A 21015-nucleotide genomic window follows, 5' to 3' on the forward strand; every position below is an offset into this window, starting at 1 on the left:
ACAATATGTTTGTGGAAATCGTGATGCATTTTATTTTTCAGGAAACTTTGATGAATAGAAAGTTCAGAAGAACAGCATTTATTTGAAATAGGAATCCTTTCCAACATTTTAAAAGCCTTTACTGACACTTTTCATCAATTTAATGTGACCTTGATTTATTTAAAAAAATCCAACACTTACATACATAAATACATAAATAATTTTGACTTATTTAAGGCTACAAAACTTGAAGTCAAAGTGGGTAGGAAATATTTTAAATCAACTGAAAAATTGACTGGAAAAATGTAAATCATAAAAAAAGAAAGCCGCACCTTGTTAGCTTCTTCTGTATCGACAGACATTTAGACGTCTATAAAATGAAGGCGTCAGCTTCCATATCTGCTGAGAAATATGATGAGCGTGTGATGAAGGCCCCATCCTCGTCTTCATCTTCTGCTGTAGGTTTATGTCTTTATGACTTAAGCAGAGCTGATCTATAAGTCTTTGTCTTCTTATGCTAAAAGAAAGTGTAGTTTAGTGTAGTTTCACTCATGAATTGTGTAGATTTGCAAGTAACACGTTAAATTTCAAAGTGTAAAGACTAAAATTGTATTCCATATAGTCCGGTAATCGTTTATGAACATATCTACACAGTGTTTAGTGATGGAAGATGTTGCACGTACAGGCTGATCACATGCGCACACACTCATGCAAACAAGAAAGCCAGATGATTCTTATAAAGATTTTTCTTTGTATTTCTGGCTGTTGATTCTCCAGCTTCTAGTTATGTATTTTACTGGGTTCAGTACTGTAAATCTCCAGCGTGTGTGGACCTGAGCGGCCCATCCCAGAGCCTCACCCTGCCTCAGTTAGTCATACTTGCCCAACCTCTCAGGTTTGTCATCACACAGGTTAATCATTAAAGAGGCGTATACTTGTGTGTGTGGTGTAATGTCTATTGGCATGAGTAGGTTTTAGAGCGTGATTACGTAATCCTGTTCCTGTAAAGGCTCTTTTGACCAGTTCTACACTCGTTTAGCATGCAGTTACACAAGGCGCTTCCTGTTGCGTTATTCTTTAGAGACTGTAATGATTTAGTGTGTGTGTGTTTGGAGAGGGTGTGGGATTCTAGATGAGGCATGCTGGCGGACACACCTTCTCACTCACTTTCCCTTCTTCTTCCTGCCTCGGCTCCACCAACATGACAATTTAGGGCCGAGGCGGGGCCAAGAGAATGCCCTCCATGTCTCTGTGCAGTCAGAACAAGAGCAGGCCTACAACCTGTAGCTAGTGACATCATTTAGAGGAGCTAGGAAATGGACGGCAGGAGTTAAACAGAAAGAAAGCAGAACAGGAGCATCGCTGCAACTTTCGATTCGGACAAGTGAAGATAAGGAGCTTGTAAAGAGCTGTGGTTTGTGACTCTGTATTAGCGTGACGTAAAGGAGATGAGTATGCAACAGAGACGAAGGGAATATTTGACTGACAGCCTGGAGAGGATCCCTTCAGATGACTTACACTATCAGGGAATGCTGAAAGCCTTGGAAGGCAGGAAAGGTACTTAGGAAATGCACCTGCTCATGATGGAAGAGAAATCTCTTCTTTGTAACAGTCAGATCTCTAGTTATTATTAGCGTATGAACTCCAAAGACATACATTGAAACTAATCTTTGATTTCAAGCAGTATTCTGGTTTTGGAAACATTCTTAGGAATAAATTTGTAGCTACATGTCTAGTAACCCTAACCTAACGGTCTACTAACACTCTAAGGAGAGCTAGTTGACATGTAGTTGCAAAGTGACTTATAGTGAGTAGAATTTCTAAAGTGGACTGTCAGAATAAAGTGTAACCCATTTATAAATCAAGATCAGTTTAATTGAGAAGTGAAACTGTGTCAGATTAAGATTTAAGCATAAATGGAGTAAGAAAAACAATTTCAGTCAAGATATATTCTCTGAGAAAAAGTCTTAATACCATATGCAAATTTGCTTTTTAAGTCAACATATCTTATTTTATTATTTTACTATAATTATTATTAGTAGTAGTAGTAGTATTTGCAGTGTATATGGCTTAGGTTTGTTGTCTTGATGTATTGATACTACTTATTAATGTACTAAAACAAATTTTCACCTTTTTGAATGCAATCTTGTAAGCAAACAAGATTATATTAGAAAATATTATAATGAGATCTGATATTAGAAGATCAACAACTCAAGGCTTATCTCTAGCCATATAATGTTGCAATCTGTCTTTGTTTTGCTCAGGTCTTTAATTCACACCATAAAACCGGCTCACACAGAAGCTCACCTTACCAATATTCAAATAGATGACATATATTTACCAGTGTAAAGTGTGTTAACTGGGACTGAGGTGACATTCACTGGATTGGCTCGTTCAGTATGTCATCAGCAAACAGTGGTGAGCAAACAGAGAAAGTGCATTTGACACTATAGTGTACAATAATGCTGGATAAAATTTCATTTTATAGATAAAAAAATGAATTATCTTGCATGCCTCACACACCCCAGAGGGCAGGAGTTGTGCGCTGAATCACAAGGGCGTTGGTTGCTGTAACTTTATACAACTTTTAGAGGAGAGAAAGCAGTGAACGGTGGTCAAAGGACAAAGATCTGCTGACGACCCCCGTAAAGCTGTTCATAATTATCCACATCATCAGTAGGACTCTTCAAACACTAAAAGGAAGTCTTACATTAATGACCGAGGCCAAAGTTTACTGCCTCCACCCATGATAGTCACCATGGCAGTGATATTTCATAACCTGCTCATGTCATACTCCACCCATCAGAAGCAGAAGTCCTGCGGGTCTGAATCAGCTGTTCCCTCAACACTCGGTGTTAACATCAGCAAACAGTTTCAGTTGTATATCGTGTTATGCATTGAAGTACCATGCTGTACTTAACAACATTTTATTGAACGGAGAACATTTGATTCCACAGAAGAGTAAATTCATTGGATTGAGGTGTTGGGATTTGACTGGATGAGCCACTCACGTTTTGGCTCATGCATTTCTTCGATATCGCTTTATACCTGATTCCTAGTATATTTCAACATAGTTCAGTCCTTGCTGCAAAATGGCATTGGCAAAGCTGATGTGGTGTTGGGATGTCCTGTGCACCTGATGCAGCTGGTTCAGGTTTGATGTTGTGATTAGACAAATTATAGCTGAGCTATGATTCAAGTTTACAGCAGTTTTCCTCCCAGAAAGAGGTGTATTGAAATCTCTATCACAGACTCTTATTTCTCATGCTTCTGCATGCTGTTTTGTGTATTTTTCTACACAAATATCTTTTTTTTCTGTTACTTTGAAGTAGGCTAGTTTTGTTCTGTTACTTTGAACACTAACTTCACACTTTACAATATATTAGGTGGCCTTAACTACTATAAACTAGCATTAAGATTTTGCTGTGTGACTACATGTAGTTCTGAAAAACGTACACATTTTTTGCTAATGAGCTTGCGGTATGGTTAGGTTTGGGAGTAAGGGTAAGGTTAGGGTTATAGTGATTAGGTTTTGCGGTAAGGGTTGAGTTACAGATAGGGATAAAGTTAACGCTGTAATGACCCATGGTAATTAAGTACAATTACTTAAAATGTAATTACAATGCACCATGCATGTATCAAATGGTTAAGTACACAGAAGTGTAGCTAAAGCTAACTAATAGAAAAAATAACCAACTTTACTAACTAACTCACAAAGTTTTCCCATAAATGTGAGCATGCTGCTTCAAATTACTCTGAACAACACAGAGCTGCAGTGCTTTGCAAGGTCTCCAGTAATGATGACAGATGCAGGTGTTGGTAGTTTGTATGTGGTGCTCTCTCGTGTTTCTCGCTGCTGAAGGAACATGATTCTGCAGGCTGTGGGTGTGTCAGTGGTGTTGGGTCAGTCATGAGTGATGCACACTTGGTGAATTTTCCCAGCCTGCATGAGGCCTCACAGTGCATCCCGTTTTCTCTCCTCCGAACCTGCAGCTGTCTAGATATCTCCTGCAGTCATTACCCCGAGATCGGTTTCTCACATGGGTGTGCCTCGCGGGTGCTGAGTTTTAATGTTTTGATAGGAGGTGTGAGCCGCTCCTATGCAAAAAGAGCTGATTTAAAAACGTTCTGCTGTTGGTTATTGAGTTTCTTTATTAAACAGTCTGGTTGGAAACACACTCACAGTAGTGGTTGCATCAGTGTTGTTTTAAGCTGAACGTGACAATCAAATCAACAGATCAGTGATTTGAAAGCATCACAGAGATGGTATTGCACTTTTCAGTGAAATTAACCTGTTAATTGCTTATTTATAGGGATTTAGCATTTTAAAGTTTAACATCGAAACGTTATTTTAATAATCAGCAGTATTTACAAAATGATGTAAATTCCTTCATATGCTGAATTTTTTTTCTTTGTCTTTTACAGATGAACGGGATAGAGTGCAGAAGAAGACTTTCACTAAATGGGTGAACAAACACTTAATAAAGGTACTTTTATGTTCATTATTCACTGCAATTTTTCAGGATAATATGACCAGCAATTATTGATCCTGCTCTGCTCTTCTGCGTACTCTTCCATTCATGTTCAAATTGTGATTTTACTGTTATTTGCTTATTTGATTAACATTTTAACAAACAAATCCAATTCAACTTACTATACACTTTCACATCACGAGTATCATAGGTTTAGTTCATGCAGAGTGGGTTTTGTGATCAACATCTCACATGTTGTTGTGAAATGATAGATCACAATGTAGTTTTAATGAAAAAAAAAAAAAAACTTTTGTAACAAAACTAATAATAGCCTAGCTAATGCACAGTAAAAGCTTAGACAAGTAAACAGTGAAAAAGAACTGTGTGATAAGGTTTTCTGTACTCTATGTACTTGGGTGTGTGCACTGATTAAAAAGATATCATTATTATTATAGTTTTTTTTTTTTTTTTTTTTTAAATGTGCTATTTAAAAAGTTTTTATTTTCCATTTTAATTTTAATTTTAAAGTTTAAAAAGTAAAGTAATTTTTAAAGTGAGATTTTGTCATTTGTCGTCAAGTTTTTTTCCCCCCTAAATATGTCTATATAATTATAAAATCAGTAAATTTTACTGTTAAATTAGTTTAAGTTTTAGTTATTTTAGTACAACAAGTTGAGGGGGTAAAAGCTTAAAAGTTAAACTATTTCAAGCAACATTTTTCTTTTATAGCTTAAGTTTTAGTTTAGTGTAGTTTTATAATCATAGTCAGAACAGTGTTCGAGTATCAAATTAAGCTCTTTCATGTTTTATTGCACTTTAATAATGAAAATCACTTTAAGAAAGGCTTAAACACATAAACTTTTATTACATAGCAGCACTGCGATGTCATGCGAGCATAACCATGATGGACAGATAATACTCCTTGTTAAATTGCTACCAGTTTATCATGTCTCCCAGTGTATTACTCACACATACCACTACTATTAGTTACCAGTGCAATTTTTAGCCACTATGTCACAACACCCAGTTTAGAAACTAATGTACTTATCTTAAAGTCTCTTCCATTTGGGGACACAACAGCTGTTTGGCTGAACATGATTTCTGTTAGTATCCACCGTAGAGAAGCAGATCATATCCTGTCCACACATGTTATAAATCTACACACAGCTCGTTTATCATCGTCTAGTCTAAAGTGTCTAGTATTTAGGCAGAAATCAATCAAGCCTGTTCATTCACCGTAGAGGAGTCAAAACACGAGACCCCTTCAGAACAAGAGTTGATATAAGACAAACCAGTGTGTCATGAACATCTGGATTCATTTTGCAGCATGCATATCATAATCAGGGTATAAACACTTGTCAGTTAAGCCATGTGCTGCAGATGTTTGGCTGGGTTTGTCTGCTCATCTCAACCCTTCAGCAGCATCAGATAACATCGAGATCGGTGTGATTTAAAGCCCTTTATCTGTGATTAAACAAAAGCTTTTTTTTGGAGGACTGAAATGAAACCTATAATTTTACTTGGCAGCAAATGTTCAAATCATTTGTATTTAGTACAAACACTAAGTATGTTTTTTTACTCTTTATGCTATCTTTATATTATCTACATTGACACCTCTATATTTGCGGACTGAATGTTTGAGTTTGACCTTGACAAACACTTAGAGATCACAAAAACAGTTTGCTCTGTGGTTTGTCCCTGTCACCAGCTGTTATCTAGCACTTATTAGATGCTGCTATTGCTTTGTGCTGATTGAGAAAATATGTGTGAGGAAAACATGGGCTAATGGTCAAATATATGGAGATAGATGGCACAAATGAGACTTATTACAGTATAATACACTCATGCATTGCTGTGATATACAGACTGTGATGTAATGCATTATAGCAAAGAGTCATCCATTGTGATGAAGTTCATTGCAGTCATAGACAGTATGATTTGTGTGTGAGGTTCTGTCATATTGACTGACATTTAATGCATCAACAGAGACCTCCAGTGGACTCAATATGAGCCTTGTTTTCACTCTGACATTTCACTTTCAGTTGGATGAATAGATGTTTTTGTGAAAGAAAAGCGGCTGGAGGTTTCATTGTGCTGAACTTCAGAAGTAATGCCAATTTGGCTTTATCTTTAGACCCCAGTAGCTTCTGTCTGTTGTCCCGTCCTTGAATCAAATTCATTTATCCAGCTTACAAATGCTTTATATTAAGACGTTTAAAATACATCAAGGGAAAGGGCAGTTCTGAACATTTTATATTAATATTTGTAAAGAATTAAGTAGAAAATTATTTCCAGTGAGTGTTCCTCAAGGTATAACAACATTTAACCAAATAAGATGTTAAGTTTCCACGATGGAAAAAGAATTCATTTACTCACTCTCATGTCATTCTAAAACCGCTTTGATTTTTCTTTTCCTGTGGAAGCCAAAATGAGTTATTTGTCAGAACATCCAGGCTGCTTTTTCATACAAATCAAGTGCAAATCAGCTGAAACAGCCAAGCAATGAATAAAAACGACCATCAGTGCTTCAAATGAAGTGTTCGTTTAATGTGAAGAACAGACTGGACTTTCTGCTGAATGTCTTATTTTTTTTGTCTGTGGAAAAAGATAAATTGCAGGTTTTGAACATGATAAAAAGAGAAAAACTGATGTAGCTGATATCAGCATCAGATTTTAAATCATACTAATCTTAATGTTGTCCTTCATCATTCAACTTTCACTTCTTTCTTCCATTTCTAATCGATGTAACGCCATTCATCTCTCTGTGCTCTTCTCTCCTCCTCGTTCAGCACCAGAGAGCTGAGGTAGGTCCATCTGTCAGCGTGTCCCAGCATGCTCTGCTCTCTCACACGCATGTTCAGTGCGCCTGTCCTCCCCGAGGCTCTTCTGCTGAACCATGCTCACAGCTTGAGCTTGAAAATGGCCCATTGGTTGCCATTAGTTTTAGTCTCATGCACAGCAGCAAAGAAATCTACAGCTAAAGAACCAAAGGAAATGAAGAAAAAAATTCAGCACTGCCTCATCACATATCATGTGCATGAAACCCCACCTTATCACTCACATACTGGATGTACAGTGACAACAGCTTTGTCATTGTACTTGGATTATAGGAAGCAATGTTGCTAAATTTATAAATTGTGATCTATATAACAACTATAGTAACAGTGGTTTGAATGTGTTTGCAACAACATGAGGGGGAAAAAATGATCACAGAACTGTCAGTTTTCTGTGAACTGAAGCTTTAAGGATTTTCAAGCGAGCTGCAGAGGTTTGAGTGTTTTGCAGCAGTGCATGTTGATATAGCTGCATGATAAAAACCTGAGGAAGCCCAGTCTGTCCTTCATCCACAGGAAATCTGTGTGTTTTTATTATTGAAGCTGAGATCTGACGCAACGAGGTTTCAGCTGTACAATGATTGAGTGGCTGATTTAGAGCTTCAGAATTTAATTTAAACTCTGTCATTCAGTAAATCATTTGACACAGATATTTTTTGACGTGAGGCAGGTGAGCCGCTCTTCTGCCTGCAGTCAAGCATTGCCCTGTCCTGTACACACTGAGTAAAACACAAATCAATCACTTTGAATTCAGGTTTTTTCCCTCTCTTAACAAGAAACACACATGCTTGTGTTTAGAGTTCCTGCTCGAGTTGCCCAGTTTTGGAGTCTTAACTGTTTCAGAGACCCAGAAATTATCATTTGGTCAAAATCACGTTGTTCTAAACTTTTACACAAAAAATAAGATGTTAGATTAGATTAGATTAGATTAGATTCAACTTTATTGTCACTGCACATGTAAGGTACAAGGCAACGAAATGCAGTTAGCATCTAACCAGAAGTGCAATAAGCAGTAAGTACAGAATATACAGGGTCTACAATATGTACAATAACTATACAGATAAGTATTATGGACAAAATTTACAGATTTTAAATACTATCAGCATGATATACAGATAGGTGTACTATGAACATATTATACAGATGAAATATGTGAAGTGTATGTACACTATAGGCAGAACTATGTACATATGAACAATTTAAACTATTGCAATGGAAAGTAAAGTGCATAGAAATATTTCAGTGTGCAAATGGGTTATTCAGTGTTCCTGGGTGAACAGACAGTAGTGCAAGTAATAGCAAGTTTGCTGTTTTTGCTTGTTGTAAATAAATAAATAAATAAATCAGTCAGATGTAGTGATGAAGTGGGGGAGGAGTCTGTGTGTATGGTGTGGGGGTGTCAGAGGGCAGAGTTCAGCAAGGAGACAGCTGTAGGGAAAAAGCTGTTCCTGGATCTGCTGGTCCTTGTCCGGAGGCTCCTGAGGCGCCTCCCGGAGGGCAGGAGGTTTAAACAGTCCATGGTCAGGGTGAGAGGAGTCCTTAAGAATGCTGCGAGCTCGACGTACACAGCGTTTCCTCTGGATGTCCTCAATAGCAGGAAGTGGTGTCCCTGTGATGCGTTGGGCAGTGTTTCACCACCCTCTGCAGTGCTTTGCGGTCAGCCACCGTGCAGTTCCCATACCAGACTGTGATGCAGCTGGTCAGGATGCTCTCGATCGCACACCGGTAAAAGTTCACCACTATGGCTGTAGACAGCTGGTTCTTCTTCAGTGTCCTGAGGAAGAAGAGGCGTTGGTGAGCCTTCTTGACCAGGCAGGAGGTGTTTGTGGTCCAGGACAGGTCCTCCGTGATGGTGGTTCCCAGGAACTTGAAGCTGGAGACACGTTCAACAACCATCCCGTTAATGTGGATGGGGTCATGCGTGCTTCCTTTCTTCTTCCTGAAGTCCACAATGAGCTCCTTTGTTTTACTGGTGTTAAGGAGCAGGTTATTGTCAGCGCACCATGTGGCCAGGTGCTGAACCTCCTCCCTGTAGGCAGTCTCATCGTTGTCACTGATGAGGCCAATCACTGTGGTGTCGTCTGCAAACTTAATAATGGAGTTGGATCCATGCACAGGCTTGCAGTCGTGGGGTGTAGAGGGAGTAGAGGAATGGGCTCAGCACACAGCCCTGTGGTACGCCGGTGTTAAGTGTGATGGTGGTGGAGTAGGTGTGGCCTGACCGAACATGCTGAGGCCTGTTGGTCAGAAAGTCCATAATCCAGTTGCAGAGGGAGGTGTTAATGTCCAGATCTCCAAGTTTTGTGGTCAGCTTGGAGGGAATGACGGTGTTAAATGCTGAACTGAAGTCAACAAACAACATCCGTACATATGTGTTTTTATTGTCCAGGTGTGTGAGTGCAGAGTGCAGCACTGTGCATACTGCATCCTCTGTGCTCCTGTTTCTGCGGTAGGCAAATTGGTGTGGGTCCAGTGTGGGTGGGAGGCAGTCTTTGAGGTGTGCTAGGACCAATCGCTCAAAGCACTTCATAATGATGGGTGTGAGTGCTACAGGGCGATAGTCATTCAGGCACATTGGGGAGGAGTGTTTCGGTACTGGCACAATGGATGTGGACTTAAAACATGTTGGCACAGTTGCTTGGGTGAGGGACAGGTTGAAAATGTCTGTGAAGACCCCTGCAAGCTGCTCTGCACATGCTCTAAGCACACGTCCAGGAATGCCGTCCGGGCCGGCAGCCTTGTGTGCGTTGATCCTGCTTAATGCAGTGTGGACATCTGTGGAGGTGAGTTTGAGAGGTTGGTGATCTGCTGAATGTGTGGTTTTGGTGGCCATCTCCTTGCTGTCGCTGTTGAAGCGAGCATAAAAGTCATTAAGCTCGTTAAGGAAGGAGACGTCCGTGACCGTTGGAGTGGAGTTGCTTGGCTTGTAGTAGTCACTGATGGCCTGGATGCCCTGCCACATGCGTCGGGGGTCAGAGTTGGAAAAGTGTGTTCCTCTACCTTCAGCTTGTAGCAGTACTTGGCCTTTTTGATGCCCCTTTTTCAGGTTAGCCCTGGATTTACTGTATGCCTGCACGTCATCTGACCTGAAGGCAGTGTTGCGGGCTTTCAGCAGAATTCGCACCTCCTTGTTCATCCATGGCTTCTGATTAGGGTATGTTGTGATCTGTTTTTCTGATGTAACACTGTCAATGGTGGTGTTGATGTAAGTCAGTACAGAGGAGGTATAGGTATCAATGTCCGTGTGAGAGCCACAGGCAGCCTGAGAAGCAAACATACTCCAGTCCGTGTGTTGAAACCTGTCCTGAAGTAAAGAGTCTGCTCCAGCTGGCCACACTTTGATGGTTCTCACTGATGGCTTCACACGGTTGATGAGGGGTGAATACTTGGGGGTGAGAAACAAAGAAAGGTGATCAGACTGTCCGAGGTGATGTTAGGCATCATGTCTAAGCTTCTGTTTCTATCCTGTACAAGAACACTGGCTCTAGATTTATACTGCCAAGCTCTAAAAAGAACCTAAAAGTAGCAGAAAATTTCAAGTAACATTTCCAAATGACAAGTCAGTTGGAATAAATAGGACTTGGATTGGCATCACTGCTAACTTTCCTTGAATAGAATAAAATGTAGAAGCTCAGCCTTCCTGCCTAACATCTTGTGTTTCATTTGAGGGGAAAAAAAAGACAATATACATGAGGTTGGATGAATTATGACAAAATGTTGTCAACAAAATGACCGAAAGTGTAAATTCTAGGTGCGTGATTTTGTCCTCCAAACTAATTAAACACAAACCTGCAGCCAGTTTAACCAATTCAGCTAAATCACACATGCAGTCACCTGTCAAAAAAAGTTCAACGTCCAGAAAAATCATGGATGGATCTGATCGCATCAAACAGTAATCAGGATGTGCTACAAACACAATGCTACAATTAGGATCAGGTTGTAAGTTTAGTGTTTATTTGTGAGGAATGAAATCTTCAGAATTGACTGGGTTTTCTTTCTGCAGGGATGTGTTTTTTTTTTAAGTGTGACTCTTATAAACTGATCTTTGCTTTTTCTGCATCCTCAGACTCAGCGTCATGTGAATGACCTGTATGAAGATCTCCGAGATGGACATAACCTGATCTCCCTTCTGGAGGTCCTCTCCGGAGAGACGCTGGTGAGTGTAACCAAACTTCTTCCTCCACCTCCGACCTCGCCCTCAGCCTTCACACAAATCCAAAGTCCTGATCCAGATCTCCAGGTTAAAGAAGACATATTAATGGGTGATGCCTTGGAATACGTCTCTAAATTTTAAACACGTTTTGTTGAATCACACCCAAAACACTGGGTTCAGATATTCTAGAAAAATTCTTGATATCTTCCCATCAAACTGCTTCATTTTTTTTTTTTTGGCTGTAGCTCAGACATTAACGTCACTCTTCGGCTTTTCTTTTGAATCTGTGTGGCTCCTCCTTGACTCTTTCTCTGCCTTTCATCCCACCATCTCTTTGCTGACCTTTGCCCTCTGACTTCTGTCTGCTCTCTTTGCACTTCTCTTGCTGGTCAACCGAGGGAGCGGGACGTTGTGCGGAGCGTGCGGTTGGTGAGTGATGCAGATGCTTCATTGGCATGGGTCACTCACTGTGGCTGGCCTGCGCATGATGTCACGTCCGCCAGTCTTTCATTTGTTATTAGAGTTACTTCAGTGCTACTGTATGTCTCACGGCTATCAAATGCTAGATATCTCAGGTAATTAAAGTGCCCCTATTATGGGTAATGTTATTGTGCAGCAGTGTAGATACTAATATAGTTTTCATTATAGTTATGGTACTTATTTTGTATTGAATTTTGCATTTATTTTTACCTTCCTTGCTCAACGACTTCCAAATGATTCACTCAATGATTCATTATCCCAAACCCCTCTTTTGCGTGACGCTAATCAGCAGTGATTGGTCTGATTGGTCTCATTTTCATTTCATCTCGCCTGTGATGCCTGATAAAGCAGCGTTTGTGAGCGCAGTGCTGCTTTGTGGACAATACAGCTTGGGATTTGTTTTAAAAACGACTCGTTTCAATGATTCAGAGTCGACTCTTTCTTTTGAGAGACAGTAACTTTATACACGGTGCACTTTTAGATTTAGAACTTTGCAGGATGTTTTCATTCACTTAGAGCCAGGTTACACACTGCAGGAAAGGTTATTTAAAAAAAAAATCCAAAGTAGGGGCACTTTAAAAATAAAGATTACAGGGTAATTATTCAGCAGGTTGGTAGCTAAATGTTACTGTCTTAAGCATGTTTTTTCTTTTAATTTTAGGGACTTTTATTTTGAATGTTTACTATTAGGAATAGCATTACAGTAGCAGTTTCATTTACTCTTATACAACAATATTGAAATACTTTTTTTTAAGATCAAAAACAACATTGCTGTCTTAATAAAGCATGTTTTTACCTCTAATTTGATTGGACTTTTATTCTGGAATTTGACTGTTATAAGGGTTCCGCTTGCGCATGACTGACGCTGTTTCTCTTTATGACATCATCTATCTGAACCTCGTCACAGTTTGGGTGTGTGACCGGTACAGTGAATGAATGATAGCTAAGTGACTGCCAAATTTTTTTATTTTGAAGCAATATATAACCAATTATAAGTTGTGCAAGACATGCTTTTTTAAGTTAAAGTTGTTCAGGTCACAAAATGATGTCTGAAACTCTTGGAGTGTGTTTGGGGAGTCAAATGTTTTGGGTCGTTTCCCTTAATAAAGAAAGTGTTTTTTTTATTTAGCATTCAGTAGTTATTCATCCACAATATTATACCACGTTACATCCCTAAAGCCACAAGACCATCACTTCTGTCAAATAAGCTTAAAGACCCCATGACGTGACTCAACATGCATTTTATAGTTTATTTTTTTTATTTTTTTTTGCATTATCTGTGTTGACATTTTGAAACAGGAAATTGGGGCTTGGTATATCAAAGCAGGTATTATTTATGTAGGGAACATGCTCATTCTTGCATGGAGCTTATTGGACAAAAAATTGTATATGCTCCTGATCACAACATGAATATCAAAAATGTATATTTTAAATGCAGATTTAGTTTTTCTGTCACCTAGCATATAGATGTCCTCAGTGCTAGCAGACATAGACTAAACATTTTGATTTCATGGGGTCTTTAATGTCTTTTCTTTGCATTATTAATGTTCATAAATATTGTAGCCTCACTACAAGTTCCTCCTTGTTCTTCATTCTTTCCAAAGAAGCTCCTCTGGGCACTCAAGGACACGTCTCAGTCTCGTCTCTTCTTTAAACAATGTCATATGTCTTATTCACTCTCCGTCTGTCTCCACAGCCTCGTGAGAGAGGGCGCATGCGATTTCACAAACTGCAGAATGTGCAGATAGCACTGGATTTCCTCAGACGCCGGCAGGTATGAGAACAACTCAACATATAAACTATATTAAAAGCATAGTTGTCCAAAAATTATAGTTGTCCTAACTGTCCTTATTCAAGCTTGTTGGTTTCCAAACCTGTGTATTTTCTTTCATTCGTGAAAAAGCCATTTAGAAAATATGTGCATCTTCAGTCATCTTAGTGGGGAAAAGAGCAGCATAGACATTTTACTTTAAATGCCTCCTTGCGTGTTTTCATGGAAAAAGTAAATCATAGAGTATTGAGACAGTGTCTCAAGTGTGAAATGCTGCTCTTCTCTGTAAATCACAGGTCAAGCTGGTGAATATCAGGAATGATGACATTGCAGACGGAAACCCGAAGCTGACACTGGGTCTGATATGGACCATCATCCTCCACTTCCAGGTCTCCTGTTCTGTCAGTGTTGAGTTCCCATACCATTTACCTCCTCCTCCTCCTCCTCTTGGGCTCCTGATCGGTCTGATCAATCGCTTCAATCACTGGTTCACTTAATTCTTTGGGTGTCATCGATTTGATGCTTTCCAATCAAACATCAACAGGGTCAATCTTTTTTGCTTCAAACCAGTATCTGCCTCATGCAATAACATGCATTTTTTTTTTTTTTAATAATCTCCTTTAATCAGGAATATCAACACAACCACAACAGTCATAGAATATTCAAATGAAGCTGTTTGTTTGATTCTCTACACAAATCTCTTCAGTGTCTTAGGCGTCATGAGGAATTGAGAGTCTCTGATCTAATCTAATTTCATAATCTAATATCCAGGCTGTTTTGTAGATCTAAATTATGTGAATCTGTTGTTCAAGGTGTTCAATTACAACCACACCCTGATTTATTCCACCTCAAACAATTAAACTGCAGCTGCCTGGAGACTTTCACACATTCAGCCGACTGTAATGCTCCAATATGTCCTTCCATTGTTTGAGGGAATTTCATTTCCTTGGATTGATCAAATAAATTGGCAGGATTTGTGGTTCCTCCAACAGTTACACAGAGGTTTATGTAGAGATGTGGCGTATGAACTTCTGCCCACCTCCTCAAGAAATAAAGGAGCTTTCTCTTTTGACCGAAAATAGAGTCTCATGACAAGGGTTTTAGAATGGTGCCAAGCTTCTGCTTGAAATATATTGAGGTTTTGAAACCTCCTATGTGCTTGTCTTCTATCCTGACTGACATTAAAAATTAGTCAATGATTGTTTAAATAAGGATAGAAAAGCGCTATTTTTAAAAGATTTCCTCGAAATTAAGTTTACAGTAGTTTAAGTCTAGAGTGTTTCATCCCTTTTCCTTAGCCTCTTTATCGTGTTCTATTGAGTTCCCCCAAATTCTAAACAAAATCCTGCATCACAAAGATCGACGAATGGGATGAGACGTGGTTGAGCTGCACTAGAGAAGGCAACGAGTGTTATCACACATCACGTTGGAGACATGCTAGCTTTCCCAAGGCAGACAAACTTAGAGTGGTTACAATCATCTGAGTTTAAATTGCGCTCAAATTGATTTGATTTTGACGCAATATTTACACTGAAGCTAGCAGCAGGTGTTTACGATAAGGGGCATGACATTTTGCGACTAGGCACCAAGTGCTGTCAATCACAACACACACTGGCGCAGCTAACCAATCACAGCACATTTCGTATTTCAGAAGGCGGGCCTTCATTTGATGCAGGAACTATTCTAGCCGTTCATGCCAGACTGGGGAGAGAGGTGTTGTAATAATGTAATATATGTGAAAAATATGTTTTTCGAACAACCTAGTATGAGAGCCTGTTCTAGCACACCCCGAAAAAACAAAATCAGGACCTTGTAAAAGAGCATAATAGGACCCCTTTAAAATCAAAGCCTTACAACAGTGTTTGTGAGTAACTAAAAGCAACTGTACTACATCAGTCATTGAAAAAGCGTTATCAAGATAGCACAGCTTTCAATAAGAAGCTGCTTTTCTAACATGTAGTATTGTAGGGAGAAAAGGTGTACTGTTTTCAATGGCATGTTGTATTGTACATGAACAATTACAATACTGAAAAGCAATATTCAAACATACTCTTCTAGTCTGGAAGTATGACTTTCATTTTAGCCAACTCTTTGTTTGTTTATAACTGATTCATTGAAAAAAAGATGAACAGAATCTGTCAATGTTGCCAGAAGTATATCTTTCGTCTTTTTTGTAGTCAAATACATACTGTATCTAGTATGCTTTTTTATGAAGTTTTTTTTTTTTTCTTTTTTTTTGGCAGATACTGTTGTTTAAATGCTTCAAACAGAGCAGCTAATAGCTCTGCAAGCTACAGTTTAAATATGTAGTTTACCCTGCACTGACGGTGAAAACAATTTCCAAGCTTGGATTTTTCTTTAATGAACTGCATTGTTTTTGTACATGGATTAATTTTAATGACGGGTCTCAGAGGGGTTTTAGGAGGTCAATGGTATTCAGTGGGGCTGAGCTGGTTGTAGTGCATGACTGAAATTTGTGTGAGAAATCAACCACTTTGATTATTTATTGATTTGCACATGATAAACATATGGCTGCTGCAGCCACTTGTTATTAAATCCATGCAACTCATTTTTCTGGGCTGGCAGATTTCAGATATCCAGGTGAACGGTCAGTCAGATGATATGTCAGCGAAGGAGAAGCTGCTCCTCTGGTCTCAGCGGATGGTGGAGGGTTACTCTGGTATCCGCTGTGATAACTTCACCACTAGCTGGAGGGACGGAAAGCTCTTCAACGCTGTTATACACAAACACGAGTAAGTGCTTCTGTACTACATCTCAAGATTGGGGTTTGGCTTGTAAAATCTAAAGTACTAGTAGTCACCAGTGCATTGTCACAGAATTCATACTTTTTTTTTTTTGGTGTTTCCTGATATTTTCTTGAAATGTTTCTGATAGTTACCTAAAATACAGTCTTCTTTTAGCAATGTTGGAATATAGAAATGTGTTGCCTGACTCAAATTTGAACTTCACTCTTGATCAAACTTGTCCTTGGTGCTATGGAGTGAAATGTTCTGATCTGAATTCAGCGCATATTTCTGTGGAGATAAACGCCCCGAGCACAGATGTGTCAAATCAGCACTGTGCACACCACTGACAGTCTTCTAGAGTTTAATCAGCCTATGAAGTCTGAATATTTTAAACTAGTCTTTTTAAAAAAACATTAAAAGTATCTTCTTTTGTGTTCCACATGGGTTCGGAATGATATGAGCATTAATTAAAATGAATGATACAACCGGGAAACAACCGTCTACACATGCCACACAGATCCAGGCCAAATAAAAGCAATGTTTTCTGTAATGAGGGTGTGTTCTGTAAGCAGACGCGAGAACAAAAAGAGCAGGAAGAGAACGAATGAGAAAATTGTTTTATATGAAATCTACAATGAAGGCTGAAAAGAGAAATATTGTAGCGTGAGGTGTGGTGCCTGTCGGAGTGGAGACAGGCCTCCCCACAGGGCAGCTTTTCTGAAATGTTAACATGTACCTGCAAAGCTTGGGAACGCCCAACTGACCCTGACATGAAGGGAGAGGATTTGATGCTTTTGTCAGCCAGGAACACCCATAGGATTTGTCAGATCTGCCTCCTTTCAGAAATGAGCAAGAGGCTTTTACAGGCACCACCTGCATGACAGAAAACAGCACTGCAAGGACAGTTTGCTTTCTTTTTTGGAGCTCTCTGGAAACAAATTTTGAGTAACTAATACCATGCAGAGGAGATATTGATATTTGGAATTGCAAGAACTGTATACTGTATTTGGAATTGCATTGCTTGGTAGCACATTTTGGGCCACGATGATGCTCAACATGAAGAGGCGTCTGTCCTTCAAGAAGCGTCGGGCCAGCTCCAGCAGCAGTGATGTGGAGGACCGTGTGGTCATGCTGTGCGAGGATATTCCCTCCGAAGGTTCCCTGGACTCCGGCCGGGGCTCCCAGAGTCCAGGTGCTCGCTCCAGCGGAGACTCTCAGATGGGATACGGGCCGGACTGGAGCTCAGTGGGCTCTTTACCAGAGAGAGACCTGAGGCAGATCCATGGAGGCTTCAGGACGGACGATCTGAGCATGGTGGCAGATGCTCAATACCACGCTGGAGGATTTAATGCATTACCTTCAAGCATACATTTCACAGAGATGCCTGGGTGCTTGCTTCATTCATCACACTTTAACACTTTTTATGGTGCAGAATCGAAAGGTTTCGATGTTTGAATCATTCGGTGTAAATGTGTGTAGTTGTTCGCGCTCTGTTGCTTGGAGCCGCTCCCAACTCTGGGTATTCATGGCATGTGAGTTATGTCTCCATCCCTCAGGAGACACATGTTATTTGGATTTATGGAGCAGGTGGTCACTTTAACTGCGTTGTATCCCCTAGTATCAAGCAACATTTTTACTTATTATATTGTGCAATATTCAAATCCACTGACTCCAAAGAACCAAAATGTTTACCAACACAAAATGTCACTTTACAGTAAGGTTCCATTTGTTAACATTAACTACATTAGTTGCGCAAACTAAAATTTAAATATACTTCAGAAGCATTTATTAATCTTAGTTCATGTTCAACATTTAATAATACGTTATTGAAATCAAAAGTTGTATCTGTTAATGTTTTTTTGATGGACCAGAGGTAACATGAACTGTAACAAATATATTGGAATTGGCACAATGTGATCTTATCGTAAAGCGTTTGCATTTTTTATGCATTGGATTTTTTTGTTCAGTGATCCAGTGATTTCAACTTTTTACAGTATGCTGCATTTATTACACACTTCCTGAGGCTGATGGTTTGGTTTCTCTTGATTTCACCAGGCCCAGGTTTATTGACATGGGGAAGGTGTACCGCCAAACCAACCTGGAGAACCTGGAGCAGGCCTTTACAGTGGCAGAGCGAGAGCTTGGGGTCACACGACTGCTTGACCCAGAGGGTAATGTTAAATCTCGCTATAAACTGATTTTTAAGAGAGTTATTAGATATTAACACCTATTTTTGGAGCTAAATCCTGATTAAATGTAACACCATAGGTTGATCTTTCACTGAGTTTACAATCCTTTGACATTTGTGTCAATTGTCAAAAGTATGTGACCCCCTTTGACTTTGACAGTGTTTATTAAGCCTGATTTATCCATCCAAATTTTTCTCTTTTTTTCTTCTTTTTCTTTATTAAAAACGTTGACTTATTTTATGATTTGTTCATGATTATGATTGTTGTAGCAAACTAAACTAATCAATTCCTGATGGATTTTTTTTATTTTTTATTTTTTTATATTTTACGTGTTTCATTTGGATAAACATCAAAGCAGAGAAGAAAATACATTCACAGTTTCCCTTTCATGTTGATGAAATCCAAATTTTGGGATTGAAATTTGATCTGATCTTCCATGAAGTTGCAGTAGACAAAGCATCTCTTTTTCATCTCTTTATTGAACATGCTGAATGAAACATTGAACGCTTATTAATCTACAATTCTTTTCATTGCAGATGTGGATGTGCCTCATCCTGATGAGAAGTCCATCATCACCTATGTGTCCTCCCTTTACGACGCTATGCCCCGTGTCCCAGATGTCCAGGACGGCGTCAAAGCCACTGTGAGTATTTCCCTCGTCATTTTAAAATAACGACCCAGTTCCAGACGTAGGCAGTCAGCACATAGTCCAGTTAATATGCCGTCGAACCAAATCTAATAAAACTAATGAAGCATTTTTATGAATGAGGTTTCTTAAGGTTTCTGCCTGTGAAAATTCCCACAATAGCGCTGAGTAGCATCAGTGTCCAGTCTCTCTGACAATGACAAGATGATTGTCATGTTCTCAGAAACGCATTCCAGACCTCATGATTTTATTTCATTCGTGCAACACAAAAGGAGAAGTTTAGCAGAAAGTTCATGCTGCTCTTTTCAATACAGTGACAGTGAATGGGGACTAAAGGTGCAGTCACATTAACTGTTGCTCAGAGAAATCAGAGAAAAGACTACCGAGCTCCTAAAATCACACATGACTATATTCCAATTCGTCTCTTTAAAAAAGGTTCCAAAAAAGAGAATTTTGCAGGGATAAAGAACCATGTTTGGTTCCCTAAGGAATCGTTCATTGAACAGTTCTTAAAAGAACCATTTTTGTTCTTAGTGTAAAGAATATTTTAATGATCTAAAGAACCTATTTTCCACTACAAAGAACTTTTTGTGCAATGAAAAGGTTCCACGGATGTTGAAGTTTCTTCTTGGAACCATCAATGCCAATAAAGAACCTTTTACTTTTTAACAGTGTAAAAAAGCTTTGTTAAGAAAAGGCACAAAATTAAATGAACATTTGTCCTTTACAAATTAATTTGCATACATTCAAATATGGTGAATCATTGGAGTTACAAAATGACAGAAGGCCCCTCTTCCACGTCCTTGTTTAAACCTTTAAGGAGGATAAAAGGTTAGGAATGTGAACTTGAAGAGGTAATAGATGTTGTGTGATCTGGATCTCTGCCATCTGCCCTTATATAACAGCATCCAGCTGCTGTCAGAGGCAGTTTATTTCATTCCTCCTTCACACCATCAGCATCTGTTATGAGAAGAGAATTAGATGATCTGTGAGCTGTGTCACAAACTATTGATAAATAAGCCCCTGTATCAGCTATCTGTGTGCTTTGATTCGTCCCTCCCTTCATATGCTGCTATCAGACAAGGCTGCGATTGTTGACACCTAATTGAGTGAATGTGATAAGTGACTTAGCACAGGGGCAAAAGAGCTTCCCTGTTCCTCTCTGAATAGTTTTTGTGTGGTTTTGTTCCCGGCTGCAGGCGCTGGAGGTCCACTGGCATGAGTATTACGAGCTGGTCACCATTCTTCTCCAGTGGATCAGACATCATGTTCTCATCTTCGAGGAGAGGAAGTTTCCCGGCAGCTATGAGGAGGTCGAGGTGAGTCTGCTGTTGCGTGGTCTGGGTTGCTACTAGTTACTTTGTTTGTATTCAGTTACTGAATGAATTGCAGTGTTTGTTATCTGTCGTGCTGCACTGTCTGTGAGTTGCACATTGTTTTTGTGTTGGATTATCTGAGTCCCTGTGCTTTAAAGGACCAGATACCAGAATATGCTGTGATTTGGAGACTGCATAGAATGCTCGAGTTCTAACTAGTTTAACCAGCAAAATCCATGCTGGTCGACCAGCTTTACCTAATTGGTTTTGATGGTCAGTAACTTGGTTATGCTGATTTAACTATTAGACCAGCACCAAATGAACACTATTATAACTAGCATAACGTTTTTATTTTGTTTTATTTTATTTTACAGTTTTATTGCATTTAGTCTATTTATTATTATTTTGCATTTATTTATTTATTTTTA

General features: G+C 39.2%; 1 pseudogene; it reads left to right on the forward strand.

The window, feature by feature from the left end:
* Positions 1-21015, forward strand: part of LOC109106368 — a 142162-nt pseudogene that overhangs the window by 85488 nt on the left and 35659 nt on the right.

This window comes from Cyprinus carpio, chromosome B16 (assembly GCF_018340385.1).
Source record: "Cyprinus carpio isolate SPL01 chromosome B16, ASM1834038v1, whole genome shotgun sequence".
Taxonomy (NCBI): Eukaryota; Metazoa; Chordata; class Actinopteri; order Cypriniformes; family Cyprinidae; genus Cyprinus; species Cyprinus carpio.